Source organism: Microtus pennsylvanicus, chromosome 12 (assembly GCF_037038515.1).
Source record: "Microtus pennsylvanicus isolate mMicPen1 chromosome 12, mMicPen1.hap1, whole genome shotgun sequence".
NCBI classification, from domain to species: Eukaryota; Metazoa; Chordata; class Mammalia; order Rodentia; family Cricetidae; genus Microtus; species Microtus pennsylvanicus.
This window is the reverse complement of record NC_134590.1, coordinates 59,412,585-59,431,691: the sequence shown is the minus strand read 5'-3', so window position 1 is coordinate 59,431,691 and position 19,107 is coordinate 59,412,585. Positions and strand designations below refer to the sequence as shown.

Here is a 19,107-nt window from a genome sequence, read left to right as displayed (position 1 = left end):
CCCAGCATGGCTAGGGGCTGTGGACATCACTGGGCCCCACTTTTCTGTGTTTGCTGGGGATCCAAACTGCCCAGCAGGTGCTTTACCAACCGATCCACTGCTCAGCCCCGAATATGAGTTTTGTAATACACGAGCCTGTAAAAAGTTAAGGTTGCCAGTTAAAACCTTTTGGTCAGCAGGCTTCTATTGAGCCTGATGAGAGGGGGGAGGGGGAAAGATGGTAGCTAGAGAACCGGCTCTGCAGGGTTTCTTCCTAACCCTAAGCGGGGTAGCTCACAGCCATTTGTAACTCAAGTTCCGTGGAATCCAATGCCTTTTTCTGGTTTCCATGAGCACAATATTCACACAGTACACAAACATTCGTGCATACAACCACTCATACACATAAAGGGGTTTGGGTGGGTTTTTTTAAAAAAAAAATGAAAAATGAAAGAGGGAATTGATAGCCTGCAAGATGCTCGTAGGTATGGGTTTTGGTGCAGACCATAATTACAAGTCATCTCATGTTATCTGAGAAACCCCTCTGCTTTACGGACTTCAGTCATGAATTTAGAGCAGAGTGCTGCCTTGTTGCTTACAGACAGATGCATCCAGAAGATGGAGCCCAGGAGGGTCTCCTGTAAGAGTCACTGAGAGGCAGAGGCGGAGGCGAGGACAGTTTCCAGCTACACAGCCTCAGCCTGATTGGGGGGGGGGTGTCTTGTTCAGTGACCATGTGTCGGGGGAGATAATGGTGAATTGCTGTTTCCAGTCCCTCCTTATCCTTTCATCGCACAGGAAGTAAAGGAGCTGCTAAAACAGTGCTCGTGTGAGATTGACAGCCACAATTGGAGATGTACTTCAAGAAAGACAGGAGAAACAAAACAGCAAAGCAAATCTCTTTCAAATGCAAATGCACAGACAGCAAACTCTAGGCTCAAGCCTGGAAGGTGCGCTCTGGAAAGCTCCCCCGATTCTCCTGAAGACTGTTGAGTAAATTATACTCCAGAGAGGACGTTTAAGAAGCTGTGCCGGAGCTTATTAAATACGGCACGAAGCAACTTTTCGATTTTGCTTGAAAAGTGTGCTTTAAAATAATTGCGTTCTTAATGGAATTTATAAATATCTTGCACCACGAAAGTGATCAGCAGAGGACTTGCTGGGTTTAATAATCTGCGCTGCTGCCAATGACTGCAAGCTTTCTGGCATTTTCTAACGGACTAGAAGACATGTAAAGCCCCTGCAGGTGTCATCGTGTGGATGTGTGCATCATATCCAGCAGCCAAAAGAACCGTGTCAGTTAGGTATGGTGACACACACCGGGAATCCCAGCACTCAAAGGGCTGAGGCAGGAGGATTGTGAGTTTGAGACCAACCTGGACTATGTAGGGAGTTCCAGTCCAGCCTGGGCTTATCTAAGACCCTGCCTCAAAAGCAGAAGGAGGAAGGGTGGAGGGGAGGAAGGTGCCTGTTACAAGTGGAAACATTTCTGCACGGGTTCTCCTCGGTTGCCAACATGGCTGTGTCTGGAATCAACTAAGAGACAAGCCACTGGGCACACCAGTGAGGGACTTTCTCAGCCAGAATAACTGAAGGGTGGGTGGCATCATCCTGGGGCAGCCCGGATGACAGGAGACCCGAAAGCTTAGTGCTTTTTCCTTGCTTGCCTCCATCTTTCTAGCAAGTTCATCTACCCTGCTGCTATTGCCTCTCATTCTGCTCTAGTTTCAGAACCCAGCTTCTCTGGGCTCGTAGGCTGAAGATGAGTGGCTTTCCAGGAATCCTCCAGGTTTTCAACACCAGGTTGATCTGCTGAGATAACCAGCCTTGTAGTGGAGTGCTCAGCCTCTCCAGAGCGCAGATGGCTCTTGCTAGACAAACTTTATTGTGTGAGCCAACCTAATAACCTCACTCCTTCTTTAAGTATCTGGCGTGTGTGCATTCATTTGTATTCATGGAGGGCAGAAGAGGGTTTTGGATCCCTTGGAGGTGTAATTACAATTGTGTGGGGGATGGTGGCTTGTTATGTGGGTCCTTGGTCTGAACTCTGGTCCTCACGTTTATGTAGCAAGTGCTCCTAACAGTCTAAGCCCTCACTCTTAGTCTATATTCCTTCTGTCAGTCAGTTCCTCTAGGGAACCCTGACTAATATCACTCAAAAAAGGTGGTGCACACATGACCCTCCTCCACATCTTTTGGATTTTAATGTCCCTGGTCATTAGTTTCTTCCCATCAGCCCACCACGTAGTCTGCAGCCAGCACCATAGCCTAGCAACAGTCCCCGGATTGAAGCTATGGTATTGCCTCTTCTACCATCAGAGCCAGCCATGTGGGTGTGCAGCCTGCACAGCAACCATGGCTTGGCTTCCCACTCCACTGATGCTCTTGCCTTGGAAGTTTTCTTGGAAAACTTTACGACAGCTCATGCTCAGGAGCCACCTGGAGTTGCAGTGGATCCCGTGGGAATATGGGCAGGTATGACGCCTGAAATACAGAATTCTGGGGCTCCTCACAATATGTGCAGGTTTGGAAAAAGCCAGAAGGACTCAACAGGAGAGAGGGACTTCCCTGCACACGGGTAACAGAGAGTGTCATTGCTAAAAGGTGCCTTCCAATGTAAGCCCTGAACAAGTGTGTGTGTGTGTGTGTGTGTGTGTGTGTGTGTGTGTGTGTGTGTGTGTTAGCAGGCATGGAGTGGCCAAGGAACCCTGTTGCATTTTTCTTGTGTCTGTCTTTGGGTCTAGACCCCCATATCCTCATAGGCTTAGATGTTTGGTCATGAGGGAATGGCACTATTTAGGAGGATTAGGAGATGTGGTCTTTTGTGTATCATTGGGGATGGGTTTCAGAAGCCCTAACGAGGCCCAGGGACACTCTCTCTTCCTGCTGCCTGAGAATCTGGATGCGGAACTCTCAGTTACTTCCCCAGCACCATGGTTGCCTCCATGTGCCATGCTCCCTGACATGACGACAAAGGACTAAATCTCTGAACCTGTAAGCAAGTCCCAGTTAAATTCTTCCAAGAGTTGCCGTGGTCATGGTATCTCTTTGTAGTAATAGAACACTTACTAAGACAATACCCAGGGTCCACATCTGAGCTTTCACACACACACACACACACACACACACACACACACACACACACACACACACACACCATGTACAGTGAGTGAATGTGTTCATTGGGAAAGATGATCCTACTTGTAATTCTTTTTTTTGCACCTATCTCACTATCTTGCTTTCTATTTGCAGAAGTCTCTGTCTTGGTTAACTTTCTACAGCTGTGATAAAACACCACGACCAAAAGCACTTATAAAGTAAAGTGTTTCATTTGACTTGTGGTCTCAGAGGGTTGGAACCCATGATGGCAGAGGAAAAGAACGACCGAGAGCTCACATCTTGATCCACACCCACAAGGCGGAGAGTGAGCACACCGGGAACCACAGGAGTCTTTGGAAACTTGACAGCCCACCTCCAATGTCACACCTCCTCCAACAAGGCCACGCCTCGTAATCCTTCCCAAACTAGGGAATCCTCCCCAATTCTACCAACTGGGACCAAGTACTCAAACACAAACCTATGGGGACCATTCTCATTCAAACGACCACAGTCTGCATCCACTCATTTGTAACTGAAAAAGCAAGTTCCGTTGCAGAAAGCCCTAGGGCAGTAATGCCCATAAACACAAGGGGAAGTGCCAAGCAATTGTACAGGTAGCTCTTGAACTTAGCAAAATGACTACTGTAGGTATAACACAAGTGTGGAGGGTTTGGGAAGAGACATCAGTGGGGAAGAGCGGTCCAGGTAGAGGGACATAAGTAAGATAGTGACACAGTTTTATCAGCTGCGAAGGTGTGGCTAATATCTGTACCCCAGATCTCAATACACTGTGGGTCTGACTTATACTCCATTCCAAACGTCAGAGACTACCTGTGATGCTAATTAAATATACTTTTTTTCACTCCCTGGATATCGCCTATATTTTTCCCCAAATATTTTAATGATACACGTTGATTGTGTAGGATGAAGGCTTATTGTGACATTTCCAAACCTGTAGATAACATTCTTAGATAGCATTCATCCCTTGGTTAGCATCTTTTCCCCACCCACTTCCTCTAGGCCCTTCCTGATCCTTTTTCTATTTTCAAGTCTTTTTTTCCCTCTAGATTCTACATTTGTAACCATGAGAAATTAGTCTAAGTCCAACTTATTTGACATGATTAATAATACATTTCATCCATTTTCCTGCAAACAAAGGGATTTGTTCTTCTTTATGGCTTACTAATACTTTCCTGCGCATGCACAGCGCACTGGACTCTGCATCTATTTACTGACGTCACGCCTTGGCTGTCATAAGCAGTGCAGGGAGAAACACGAGCAGGTGTCTGCTGTGCCCTGACTTGACCCCTGCAGGCATCGACCTAGGACTTGCATCTGGGTCACATGGCACTCCTATTTTTAGTTTTTATGAAACTACATACTGATTTCTGTAGTGGCTAGACTGATTGAAATTCTTACCAGCACTGTACAGGGGTTTCTTATTTCCCACATCCTGCAGCACTTGCTGGGGCTTTTTGTTTTGTTTTTGTTTCTTGGCAGCACTGGGGAGTGAACCCAGAACCTTGTGCATGCTAGGCAATCGCTCTAACCCTGAACTACATTCCCAACCCCACTTCTAGTTGTCTGCAGGGAAGCCTTTCTGACTGGGGCTGCCTGGAATTTCTATGCAGTCTTTATTTGCATTTCCCTGACAGCTTTAGAAGCTAAACCTTATTTTTCATGTGCTTATTGGCAATTTTGTACTTGGTTTGAAAAGTGTCTGTTTGCGCTCATCTGCTCCTCTGTTGATTGTTTTCCAGGGTTTTGTGATGTTCAGCTTTTTGTTCTTTTTTTAACAGAACATTTTGTTACATCAGTTTTGCATCATCCAAACAGACACCTAACGGTATTGGCCACTTCCCAGCTGGCAGGAGGATTTTCCAATAGTTCACAAGGTTTTTGCTGAAACATTTTTTTCCCCAGACTTAGTTCCTTTTCAGCCTAAGAATTAGCTCCTGTATCTGGGCGCCTTGCAGTTATTCTTCCAGTAGCGTGTGTGTGCAGTAGCATGTACTGACGTATATATGAAAGTGCATACGGCTGGGCGGTGGTGGCACACGCCTTTAATTCCAGCACTCGGGAGGCAGAAGCAGGTGGATCTCTGTGAGTTCAACCAGTCTACAAGAGCTACTTACAGCTAGGGCTGTGATACAAAAAAAAAAAAAAAAAAAAAAAAAAAAAACCCTGTCTCCAAAAAATCAAGAAAGAGCAGGAGGAGGAGGAAGAGAAGGAGGAGGAGGAAGAGGAGGAGGGGGAGGAGCAGGAGGAGGAGGAGAAGGAGGAGAAGGTATATGCAATAGTGTATACATATTGTAACATGTATGTGCAGAAGCGTGGGCATGTGTGGTTGTCGCAGAACAACCTTGGTTGTCAGTCCTTATTTGAGACTAAGTCCTTCCTCGTTTTTCAGCCCTGATAACCTGCACGCTTCTGGAAATTCTTCCATTTCTGCCTCTCATTTCATCATTGGAGCACTGAGTTTACAGTCACAAGCCGTTCTTCCAGGCTTTGCATGGGTGACTTGGGGTCCTCACACTTGTCCACAAGCACTCCCCTACTCTCAAGTTTCTCTTCTTGTTTTCAAATACTTGGCTCTGCTTTAACCATGCCCAGCTTTTTGTTTCTCATCTCTTTGATATAATATCTATACTGTTATTTTGGAGATTTGATCAAGAACATCAAGATTTGTGTGTGTTCACAAGCTCCTGCTTAGAGTTTCACATACGACCAGTCCTACAAGACCAGGGCTCTTCACCACACTCACATAGCAATGCTGAACTTGAATTCTTTATATTTTCCGAATATTTATTCTCTGTTAGATGAATAGCTGCAAAATTATTGGGCTTGAAATTTGCTTTACCGGACATAACTCTGTTTGTTTCCATATTCTGTTTCCTAAGAACATCATTTCCCATGCTCTCCCTCTGTATCCAGGCCTTTGTCGGGGAGGTATGGTTCTTGACAGAGCGAGCATCGGGATCTTGCTTTTTAATCCAGCATCTTGTACAGACAGTATCTTCTCATCTGGGTAATGAAGACCATTTACACCCAGGGTCATAATTTTGTTATTTTCCTAGTGCTTGATTCTTGTCTAATTCTCACTTGATTATCTACGGAATTACTAAGATTTATTGGCTTCTATGCTCTTGTTATATTTTCCTTTCTCTTGGGTGTATGTAGAATTCCTTTAAACGTCTTCTTTAATGCGGGGCTAGGGATCATAAACTCCTTTAGCTTGTGTCTCTCCTAGCAGGTCTTTACTTCTCCTTTAATTCTAAAAGGTAACTGCGGGTGCAGTACAGACTGTCGGCAGCTGCCTTCCAGGCCTCGGAATGCGCCATTCTATGAGCTCCTGGCTCTTAGGTTTGGGTCGGAAACTTTGCTGCTTCTGACGGTTTTACCCTTGTAAGAGGCTTCACAGTTTTCTCTCACAACTTTCAATCTTCTGTGTTTGTGTTGAGCTCCTGCAGTCTTAAACCACAATGTGGTACAGATTGGTTCTTCTCACACCGCCTCTGTTTGGGGTTCTAAGTGGCCCCTACACCTGAAAGTCTAGATCTTTCCCAAGATTTGGGAAATCTTCCACTATTATTTCACTCGGTAGGTTTTTCATGCCATTAATTTTTGCCTCAATACCTTTTTCTGCTCCCTAATCACCTAAATTTAGTCTTTAAACCCCATCCCACGGGTCTCATGCACTTTGTTCCTGCCTGCTGTCCTTGCTTCGTTGCTGTCTGAGTGCTAAAATGGATCAGCTGTGTCTTCAAACCCTGGGAATTTCCCTCTGCTTGGTCTAGGCTGTTGGTGAAACTCTTCACTGTTCTTTTTGGAATTACTAACTGTTTTGATTTCCTTTCTGCTGCCGTGATCTCATTAGGAGAACTTAAGGGAGGAAGAGGCTTAATCCGGGTTTCAGGTTCATCGTCGTCCATTTGTCCATCATTGGCAGAAACCAAGGCAGGAACTCAAACATGAACTTGAAGCAGAACCTGAGTTGCAAGTCTACAGCTCACTCATGTGTCACTGTCTTTCTGATAAGGACCAAGACCACCAGCCCAGGGAGCGGTGCTACTCTCAGTGGGATGAGCCTCCTTTATCAATTACCAACCAAGCCAATTCCTTACAGATATGCCTATGGGCTGACCTGATGTGGGCAATCACTCAGTTGAGACTCCGTTCTTTGATGACCGTACACTGTGTCAAGCTGTCAGCTAAGGCTAACTGGGACACTTAGCTTCTTTTCTTGCGAAGCTTTTGATATTTTTTTTTTGTTTCTCTTTGAAAGTCAACCCCCTTCCTCTCCCAAACTTCCCATTACATCTTGTGCTATCTTCCTGAATGCGTTAAGATATTTCGTGATTTTTAAAATTCATTGATGTTGTGAATTCTTATCTGGTAGTACATCCCCTTCAGCATATTTGGAGTTGGTTGCAAGACAATCATAAATGCTTGGAGAAGCCACGCTGCCTTGCCTTTTAAGGTCTTCTGCTTTTCTATGTTAGACACGTATACATGGTGAAATTGATAGTTCTGCATTTTTATATGAGAGCCTTTGGGGGAAGCAGCTATCTCTTGATGTTATCTCCAGAGTCAGGGATTGTTGTAAAGTGTTGAATACATTTCCCAAACTGAGTCAATGGTTTTCTCCAAGGCTCTGCATGCACAGCATTAAGCTTCAGCACATCCTCTCCATGCCCCGCCTCTCAGAGGAGCTGCTTTCTGGGTGTTTCCATTGCTAAGCTGTGGAGAAGCTAGAAAGAGCTGCTTGCTTCTAATTGGTTGTCCCAGTTACCCCCAAAGTGTGTATTTTAAGTGCTTCTGGAAGCACTAGGCTTGGTTCCCTTTACCTTCTTTCTTTTCAAACCCTGGTAGGCTATCTCCTTCATATTCAAAGAAAGACCCCTGTCACCTCTGAAAGGTTACAAGGCTTTCCCTTGCCTATTCTGACACATATTCATGAAAGGTAAATGCAATGCCGCTACTTCCTAAGCTGGCGGGTCCCGTGGGAGAGGCCACAAGACCACAGAGCTTCTTGGGGGAGGCACATTCATTTTCAAAATAACTGGAGTTGCAGCTGTGATGGACTTTGCAAAGAAGCCCATGTTCACATCAGAGGAAAGTGGCTGTGTACCTTTTACACTTTCCCAGCTCGCAAAGTCCAGACTCACCGGGAGCCTGGTCTCTGGGTATGTCTGTGGGAGGTTAGAAAGATTACAATTGTGGAGGAAGGAATCCCTGTTCCCTAAGCAGGGGATCCTGGCTGCATAAGTGGAGAAAGTGAGCTGAGTCTTGCTGGCTGAGCTGACAGGCAACCAATGCTGTTTTCTGACTGTGAATATCATGTGACCAGCTGCTTCAAGCTCCTGCCACTGCCACCTCCCTGCCGAGATGTCCTGCAACCTGGAGGTAGGAAAAAATCCTTCCTCCTGCAAGTTGTGCTTGAACATTTTATTGCAGCAACTTGGGGGGTGGGTGACAGCAGCTGTGTGCCAGAGTCTGGACATGGGATTTTAAGCACTGTTTACTGATTTAACTCAGTAAAGGTGAACTGAGAGAGATAAGCAGGTTGTGGAGCACCAAGAGCCTTGAAAACCTATTACAGTTCTAATCTTTACCTAATAGACTGGTGAGGGCCACTGAAGGGTGGTGAGCCAGGAAAACTGACATCACCGTACTTGTGAATTCGCTAAGCTAGCTGCTCTTGGCAAAAGTTGTCCCCTAAAGTACAAATGTCTAGGGGAGTCCAATGATGTGTGATATCTGAACCAGAGTGTTGCTATGCTGGCTAGTTTTATGTCAGCTTGACACCGGCTAGAGTCATTTGGGAAGAGGGAACTGCAATTGAGAAAATGACCCCCACATAATGGCCTGTGGGCAACACTGGGGAGCACCAGCTCGGAGATGGCAACGCCCACAGTGAGCTGAGTTCTCCCACGGCAGCTTCAGTGAAGAAAATACACCACAGGCCATAAGGGAAATGCAGTAAGTGCAGCCGCCTTAACATAAGACCTTGTGAAGGACTAGAACGGGCCAGCAAAGGCAGGGGAAATAAGAGCATCTCACAGCGGACAAGGAGACGTCAGGTAGGATCGCAGAGAACCTCAGCAAATGAAATCAGGTTACCAGAAAAAAAAGTAAGAAGCTGCGAAATGGCCCTTTGCAGGAGCAGAAAAACAACTAGGAACTAAGTGAATGAAGCAACCTCAGGTTGTTAACGAGAGCGCACATTTGAAGCCGCAATACCATGCAGTTACGTGTTCATCCAGTCAACAAAGGAGAAGAGCCAGTAACCCAGAATGCTGGCAAGGCCAAAGAGGCCAGCTTCTCTGTGTGGTAGCCACCAGCCAAGCAGTTCAAGTTGACTGGATCTTACTATGTAGACCAGGTTGCCCTCAAATTAACAAGCCTCCTGTCTCTGACTCCAAAATGCGTGGGCTACAAGTATGGCTCAAGCACTGTTCTAATGCTGTGAAGAGAATCTGTGACAAAGACAACTCCTCCAAAAGAAAGAATTTAATTGGAGGCTTGCCTACAGTGTCATCAATTTAATCCATTATCATCATTGTGGAGAGCATGGCGATACACAGGCAGGTATGGTGTTGGAGAGGTAGCTGAGAGTTCTACATCCTGATCTGCAGGCAGCAGGAAGAGAGCCTGAGCCTGCTGTGGGCTTTGGAAATTTCAGTGTTCACTCCTAGTGACATACACAAAGCCACACCTCTGAATCCTCCTAATCCTTTCAGGTAGGGCCACTCCCTGATGACTAAGTATACAGATAGATGAGCCTATGGAGGCCATTCTTATTCAAACCACCACAAAGTATATGTCACCAAGCCTGGCATATGTCCCTCACAGCTTCCAAGCACTTTGACTGTCTAGCTCAATTTAAGATGTGCCCTACATGGAGAAGGCACATATAATTGCAAAAGCTTAGTGTTGATTGGCAGTGGTGGCATTTGAATAGATTTGGTTAAACAGATTGATAAAGCCAGTGCCACTATGGAAGCAGAAAGAATCAGGTGATACTAACAGAGGATGATAAACCACATAAACTAGTCTGTGGTGACTGAATCTGGTCTCCACGTCATGACGCTTCTGTGGAGACTGAGGAATGACTGTGCGTGGCTTCCTGGAATTTGAGGGGATAAGTCACTCTGCACAGTTTCTGCTGGAGCCTTACAAAACTGCACATGTGTCTATTCTCCAGCCAGTCCAGTGGTTCTCCTTGAGTGCACATCAACAAAACATCCCTGCACTTGTGCATTAGGAGGAGCATGCAAAATTATGGTCCACAGAGCTGCTCATGAGAGCCAAAAACTAGGAACAGTGCGAATATTTAGAACCATGGGAAAAAGGAAAAGTGAGTGATGGTATATTCATGCAATAGAACATTATACAGCAACAAAAAGCAACTGAATCCTAGTATCCACAGTCTCTTGGGTGAATCTTGGAGACTCAGCCTCAAGTAAGAGCAGCAAGCCACAAAAGTATGCCAAAAATGTGACCATTTTGTGATTCCCAAACCCAATACAAACTAAACACGGTTGTCTAGGGATAGGAATGTTTGGAAAGGGGACAGGCGTGTTCTATTTCTTCTGCGTGGTGGTCAGTTCAGGAGTGATTTAATTTTTTGTTCAAGCAAGAAAGGTTACAGCTATCTGCTATTTCGAAGAACCACCAGGTCACGACAGCACAAGTGAAAGCTGCTTCCCTGGGGTTGTGGCAGAACTCAAGATGCAGCAGCTTGAGGAGTGCCACAGAGAGAGCAGAACATGGCAGAGAGAGGGGGAGAGGCTGTGGGCGATGCTGAGGATTGGGAAAGCTAGCGTTGGGTGAATCTCGGGAGGCACAGCTGTCCATCTTCAAGCGGCTCTTAAGCACTGACCAACACCGAGGAGGAGAGTAGCTTCCAATGATTTGGGGCATTTTGACCAATGACCAAGAGAGGCTATAATGAGTGCATACAATTTATCTCTAGAAATTCCATCTGGAGGAACAATAGCACTCTCACTGGAGAACAGTGATTCAGGTCAGATGTGCTAGAGAAAGGCCAGGTCAAATGGGTGGGCCCAACATTAAGGGCTCTTCCCGCTTCCAAGAGTGTCTGTCAAATCTGAAAGCAAATTCCAAGAGACTGAGAAGACATCAGATCTGGAAGGCCTCAGAGGCTGTGGGGGGCAGGGGCAGTACTAAAAGTAAGAGTCTACCAACAGGGAGGTTTGCCCAACACCCCTGGCAACCCTTCAAGGAGAGCAAGGGCTACATCCAAGAACTGTCCTCACAGGATTTCAAGCCCCCTCTCCCATTCTCTGTGAGGATTCAGATGAAACATGACTGCTTGTCCTGTGGAAGTCACTGCTATGAAGGGAAACGTCCCCTGAAGTCTTCTGTTATCTCTGTAATTTTCCAGGTAAATCATAGACTTATACGGTAGTTACACACCATATTGTTTATCAATACATGCTATTCTGTGAAAAGTATCAATCAGACAAAAGGAAAGACAAATTTAAGCAACAGGAAACAGGAGATCCACAGTGTTACTACAAAAAAAAAAAGTAAGAATGAAAGAAAAGAAAAGCGAAATTACCAATCAATGTGTTGAAGAAACTTCAAGGCAAATTTAGAGCATTGTAAGAAATTGAAAGAGATTGACTCAGCAATTCCAGAGCTGAAAACCCAACAGTTAATGCGAGGAACTTAATAGCTGCACTTAGCAGCAGAAAGACAGACTTGAAGTGATTAAAATAAATAGGCCGGAAGAAAATGTTCAGAATAAAACAAAAATGACTCAAGCCACAAAATTATGGTCAAAGCTATGCAGGGTCTCTACGGAAAGTCTTACGCCACTCTACTCTCGATGTGATAATGTGGGGAGAAAGAGTCAACATCAGGACCAGAACTAGGAGGCAAAATAAGATCCTCTAAAGGTAGCACATGTAAGGGTAGACTCAGGAAGCTGTCTCCACAAGCAGGAACAGCCAGAACATCACAGGTGATACATTGTGCTGCATTCCTGAAAATGAAAAATTAACCCTTATGAACAGACAGACAAGAAAAGACAAACTTAAACAGAACAAAAGCGGTACTGGCAGCCACCTCTCAGAATGACAGAGGACAGAAGACAACGGGATCTACTTCAAATCACTGAAGGAGAAAATGGCAATATGGAACTTGACAGCTACAAAATAATTCTACATAAATTCAGACATTTCAAGGCACAAAGAAATGTGGAAAAACTTGTCACCAGTAGTAAGCAGACATTAGCAGGAATGCCAAACGAAATGACTCAGTCAAGAGAAATAATGTTAGTGGAATTACTTAGGTGAAATACAGAATGAGGAGTAAGAGTAGGGTGAACCAGGAAATAGAGCTCATGATCTAAAACTGTTTCAAAACCCTGGGGGGGAGGGGAATCCACCTTTCTGCTGCATACTGGCTGCTTGCTGTCGAAATGGGCAAGTTCATGAAACTCAGGGAAGTGGTGCTAGTCCTGGCTGAACGCTATTCTGAACGCAAAGCTGTTATCATGAAGAACATTGGTGGTACTTCAGACCACCCTTAAAGCCATGCCCTGGTGGCTGGAACTGACCACTATCCCCAAAAAGTAACATCTTCCATGGGTAAGAAGAAAACCACCAAGAAACCAAAGAACAAGACCTTCATGAAAGTTTGTAAGTACAACCACCTCACGCCCACAGGTCCTCCATAGACATCCCCTTGAACAAGGACGTCTTTAGAGATGCAGGCCTGGAATGCAAGCCCAAACAGGAGGTCAAGGTCAAGTATGAGGAATAATATAAGACAGAGAAGAACAAAGGACTTTTTTCAGAAGCTTTGCTTTTAGGTATATTTTTGTTTCCATCATTAAAAATTAAAAAAGAACAGTTAAACAAAGAAAGCAAACAGGAATCAAACAAATTCAAACTATAGTCAATAGCTGATAACCCAAAGATCAATCAAGGAAGTGCAAATTGTCCAAACCAGAACTGAAAAAGGAGTCATTACAACAGACCCTATCAACACTAGGCAGAGATTAGGACATCAGATGTAACATTGTACAGTACACTTGAAATTCACCTAGGATAGCAGTATTTCATAAACCCTTTCAGAAAATAGCAAGGCCCATCTATAGTTCTGTTAATAGAATTGATTTAACGCAATTAAAACAATACTGAAGCTATCAAAAAGATACTATTGGGGCTGGGGAGATGGCTGAGTGCTTAAGAACACTGTTCTTACAGAGAACCTGGATTTGGTTCCTAGCACCCACATGGAGACTCACAACCCACTGTAACTCCAGTTCCAGAGGTTCTGCTGCCCTCTTTGGGCCTCCATATATACTGCATGCACTCAATGCACATAAATCCATGTAAACTCACAAATATACACATTAACTAATAAAAAGGTTTTTTAAAAGACATTCTTTCTACCTATTTTCTGAAGGCAGTTTGGAAGATTGCTATGTCTAATAGTTGGGCAAGTGTATCTATAATGACACCTAGGCCTAGACTTGTCATCTCAGAAAGACTCACTGGGTCATAGAACTATAGAACTTCCCCAACACTTAGATTCTCCTCCTGTCATTTTGATAAGTTTTACTTTCACTGAGTAGTTTTTCAAAACAGTAATCTTTTTTGAATCAGTTAAGGTCTGGCTGTAATATCTTCCTATGAAAAAATTATAAACTAAATACAAGCAAGTCAAATCCAGGATAATACGATGCCATAACAAATGAGAATCCTGGTTAGTTGTTAGTTAGTTAGTTAGTTAGTTAGTTAGTTAGTTAGTTTTTGTCAACTTGACACAAAGTAGAGTCATCTGGAAAGAGGGCAACCTCAGTTGAAAAAACAAAAAACAAAACAAAACAAAAAAACCCAAAACAAACCAAACCAAAACAACAACAAAAAAACAAAAACCCCACCACACCGGATTGCCCTATGGGTAAACCTGTGGGATATTTTCTTGACTGATGATTGATTACTAATGTGGGAGGGGCCAGCGCATGGTGAGGGGTGCCCCCTGGACAAGTAGTCCTGGAGTGTGTAAGAAAGAAGACTGAGGCTGCCATGGGCGCATGCCAGCCGGCAGCATTTCTCCATGGCCTCTGCTTCGGTTTCTGCCTCCAGATTTCTACCTACAGTTCTTGCCCTGACTTCCCCACGGAGGGTGACTTGGAAGTTGTAAGCTAACACAAACCCTTTCCTCCTCAAGCAGTTTTGGGGGAGGTTATTTTATATCGTTTTTGTTTGGTTTTTGTTTTGGTATTTTATCACAGCAATAGAAACTGGAACTAAAACATGAGGGTTTACTCCAATATTGAAAAAGTTGATTCAAAACTGAAAAATCAGTTGGTTTAAGATTGCATTTGACCGTAGGAAATCCACATACTATTTCCATAGACACAGGAAAAGCATTTATGGAAATTCAACCTGCACTTGAAAAGTTAAAACTTGCTTGCAAATCAGGATAGGAGGAAATTCTCTCGGTGTGACCAAGTGTATGGAGGTTAACATCACCAATATGATACCTAACTGTAAAAACTCAAATGCTCGCTTAAGGGACAGCTGACTTTTGATTGCAGTGGCAGGCAGAGTAAGGTGAGTTATGCTGCAATAACAAGCATCCCAAACCTCAGTGACTTAAAGCAGCCAAAGTGTCTGTGTCCCGTTTCTGGGTAGCTGGTAAAGGGCATGGCCTCTGGTCCACACTGTTCTGAGCCAGGCAGAAGTAAAGTTCTGCCTTTCAGATAATTCTGCTTATCTTAAGGTACAGATATGAAATGACACCTACCAGTCAGTAAACATTTTACCCAAGGTAAGATTCACTTCACTGTTGCTCACTTTGACCAAAGTCATTCACATGGCCCTCACAACTTCAAGGGGACGGGGATCTTTTAAGTTTTCCCAAGCACAAAAAGAGAAGAGGTGCTTGAGAGATGGCTCAGTGGTTAAGAGTGCTTGCTGTTCTTATAGAATACCAGCACCCATATCAGGCAACTCACCACCCCCTGTAACTGCAGCTCCAGGGGACCAGACACTCTCTTCTGGCCACTATAGATGTCTGCACTCCTGTGCACATGCCCACCCACAGAATCACACGTATGTACACTCTTAGAAACAAAATAAGAAAATACTGTCCTTTATTCTTTTTAAGAAGACGGAATGGGATGCTGATGCAGAGTGACAACAGCCGACATTGGGAAGGGGGACCATTTATTTTAGTGACTTAACTGGTGGAGTGTCTCTGTAAGATGAGTCAGAGAGGAAAACCTCCAATAGGTAAGGACATTCAGGAAGACCCAAGAGCCAAGTGCTCAAAGGAGAAAGATTCCAGGTTGGTTGCAGCAATGGCATCATATTTTCCTCGACTGGGACTGACTCTGGCTGAGAATGACCCCAGTTTCCCTTCACGGGTAGTTTAAGTAGCCAGTTTCCATCTGCCATCCTGAACTTTTCCTCACAGCCTTCGTAACTAGTGTAACTTTGGGGTGGCCGGCCCCCAGATCCCTTTAAGGATCCGTTTCTCCATTTCCACCTTCTAATGCTCAAAGCCTCAATGTTAAACACTGGTGGAGTGTTCAGCATACCGTTCTTCCCAGTTCTCTCAGGAACATAGCAGGCTCGGTGCCAGCTGATGCCAATTCATCCTCCTTTTCCTAAACCCTTTCCTCAAAACCGGGGACCAAGCCTGCCTCCATCCCCACACACATCACTTCCTAGGGAAGAACCATCTTCACCTTCCTCTGCTGTCTCCTAAAGCAAGAATTGTGTCTTACCCATCAGTGGGGGGAGGGGCAGTACCTCCCTGAACAGAAGGACAATTGACACCAAGAGTCACTGCATGCGAGCATGTTTTAGCACTCCAGACTGCCTGGCATGCACACCTCAGTTTTTGCCATGTGGGGCTGTCTCATGGGCTGCTGTACACTGTGACTGGGAACTGTGAAGCTGCAACTTGCAGGATACCTAATCCATTCTGCACACTCAATTCTCTACCCATCTGTTAGAAGGTAAAAACCGGGGAACAGAAGAGGGAAGACCATCCCACTCTGAAGGTCACACAAACTTCACTGACATGTGATGTCAGTGTGATGTCGATGTTCACTCCTCAGTAGCTTCAGAACCCAGAGGGACACAAAAATCCCCCCCCCCCATAAGGGGCTGCCTTCAGTCTATATTCACACATGGCTGCCCTATGCTTTTCAGTTACCTTGTCCTGGGCCTGGCAGGTTTAGTGGCAAGAAGAAAAAGGAGGAGGAGGAGCAGGAGAAAGAAGAAGGAGAAGGAGAAAGGAGAAGGAAGGAGAAGAAAGAAGGAGAAGGAGAGGAAGCAATGACCACGCTTCAAAGAGGTCCCAATCTTGTTTAGAAAGTGGGCCTGTGCTGCTTTTTGGATGCTGAATGCTTCCCAAAGGCTCATGCTCCCCAAAATAGTATGTAAACTACCAAGAGATGGGGCCTAGTAGGAGGTCTCCCAGCTACTACAGGGGCATGCCCTCGATGGGGGCAGTTCTACCTTGGCTTCTTTTGTTGGCTTTTGCTTCATAGGTTTTCATCTGCCGCACATGCCCTGTGAGCTGCTTCACTACAGGTCTAAAACAGTGGAGCTGACTGATCATGGGCAGAAGTCTGCAGATCTGTGAGCCAAATTAAACTTTTTCTTTTATAAGGCAATTACCTCAGATCCTTTGCTCTAGTGGTGGAGAGTTGACAAACATGGGATTTAACAATTGAATGACATCAGTTAGTGTCCCAGACCATTATGCTTTTCCCTCCACCCAGTGTCTAAGCAAGGCCTGAACAATCTGAGCTGACTAGCTAGAATGTCGGATCTCCCTGCTTACAGAATGGCCCAAGTCTTAACATGGACCAATCAGAGCTGACTCCGCAGTGACCATGAGAAAGAAGCTCTCTCCTCCACTTGGAGTCTTGAGGCTGGTGAATTCCATGAGAAGAAATCCTGTCCTAGCATAAAACCCTCAGAAGACAGGGGAGATTCATGAGGGAAGGTTCTAGAGTACTCGAGAAGCTGAGCCCAGCTGTTGCTGAAAAGATTCATACTTTCCCTCTCTTTCCTAGAGCTTATGGGCATCTTGTTCTACTCCATTCACTTGCCAGGGCTTATGGGCATCTCTGTTCTGATCTGGGTATTCTTTTATGCCTTGGGACACTGGATTTCTCATTAAGTTCCTATCTTAACAAAACTCTAACTCTTCGTGAGTCTAACCTTCCATTTCCTTCTTACTATACTTAGAGTTGTGTGGAAAACCCATAGCACTGTGGTTTGGATACAATTCATCCCCAGAGGTCCATGTATCAAAGACTTGGTTACCAATCTGTGCCACCGAGAGGAGGTGGAACTTTTTGGAGATAACACCTGGTAAATGTATAGCCCTACCTGTTGCTACTCTCTTCTGCAAAATCCCAGGCCTTGTTGTTCATTGAAAATAGTGGTATAAGTTGACTTAGACAGAACGCACCTTCATCTTCAAGACTGAGGCTTGTATTTTTGAGCGCATGATCATCAGCTTGTGCCACCATTTAGAAAGGGTTGTGGAACCTTTTTAAGGCAGAAGCCTCCCTTCTTGAGGAAGTGGATCTTGACATGGTAGATTTATATAAACAAACCCCACTGCCTGTTCACTCTCTAGCTTCCTAACTGCTGATACAATGTAACCAGCAGCCTCCTGATCCAGCTGCCATGCATCTCTTCCAGGACAGACTGTGTCCACTCAAACCGTGAGCCAGAGTAAGCCCTTAAGCTGCTCATCAGCTGCTTTGTCATGGACAAGCAACAATGCCACCAGCTGCCAAGTTCTCTAAGCTATGCACTAGGTCCAGCTGGCTTACCTAGTAAATCCATTAGTTGCCCCACAATCTGTCCTTAGTTCACTGGGCTTTCTCAAACAATGCATAAATGGACTTGAATTCAAAAGCAGAAAGTAGTTAGGTCACTGGTGACAAGCCTTTGAAGGCATTCTGGGACCCTAGCTTTCTCCTGTCCCTATCTCCTGGATGTCACTTCCCTGGCCATGTATCTTTGCTGTACCAACACAGGCAAAAACTAACAGAGTCAAGAAATGAGGGTCCAAACCCTTGGAAACTGTGAGCTAAAACAGACCTGTGCTTATAAATTGTTCAGCTCGGGTATTTTGCCACAGTGGCAGAAAACTAACACAGATGATAATTAAGAAAATAATAATGTAAGCTGTATGGTAGGTGGCAATGGCAGTAGAAAGAAAATGAAGGAAGTAAGGGCTGAAAGTGCCATTATGCAAAGGGAGGTCAATGAAGCCCTCATAAAGACATGTTGGGGAGGGAAACATAGGTCAAGGTTAATGTGTGCTGGGGTCATAGAGGAGTGAGAGCTGTCAGATCCAGGTGGATACAAGGACTTTGCTTTCATCCCAGTCTTCATGTGACTGTCCCTGGGATCAGAGAAAGGGAGACAGAGGGCAACTGAACAGAGACCTGGTGCAGCCTGGCACTCCTAGAGCAGGACGGCCCTAGATGCTACACCCGGATGACACTGGAGAGGTGAGAGCTGCAGTCAGGAGGACAGAAGGAGGCCAAGCTGGCACTCTAAGTGCTAGCCGGGCTAGGGTTTCAAACAGATACAAAAAGGGCCAAGTGGCCCAAGCCAGTTGGTTCCAGCAGAAGCACTCCCTATTAGTTGTACGTCATTAGCTGTGCAACCAGGCTCAGGTGAGGGGATTGCACAATCTTCTGCCTTACCCTCAGATGACATCACAGTAAATACATTATTTCACATGCCACCAAGATAAAAACACTGCCAACTCCTTGGTGCAGCCATTCTTCCTGGGACACGAACACACTCTTTCTTGCTTCTTCCTGATCGTGCTAGCATGGCAGCTGTGACCTGAACACAGTAAGCCCCATACCCATCACGAGAATGGAGAACATTTACACCACAGCAGACTTCCTGCTGTGATTTAACATTCAAATCCTCCAAAATCAGACCTGTTCAGGAATTAGCAACTCTGACACCTGGGGAAGCATGCTTGTTCACT

At 45.1% G+C, this 19,107-nt stretch overlaps 1 protein-coding gene and 1 pseudogene across 1 annotated transcript in view; one reads left to right on the top strand and one right to left on the bottom strand.

The window, feature by feature from the left end:
• Stk32b (serine/threonine kinase 32B) overlaps positions 1-19,107 on the bottom strand; it is a 231,787-nt gene that overhangs the window by 209,380 nt on the left and 3,300 nt on the right. The gene's annotated exons all lie outside the window — the stretch shown is intronic.
• On the top strand, positions 12,530-16,719 carry LOC142832928 (large ribosomal subunit protein eL27-like; annotated as a pseudogene).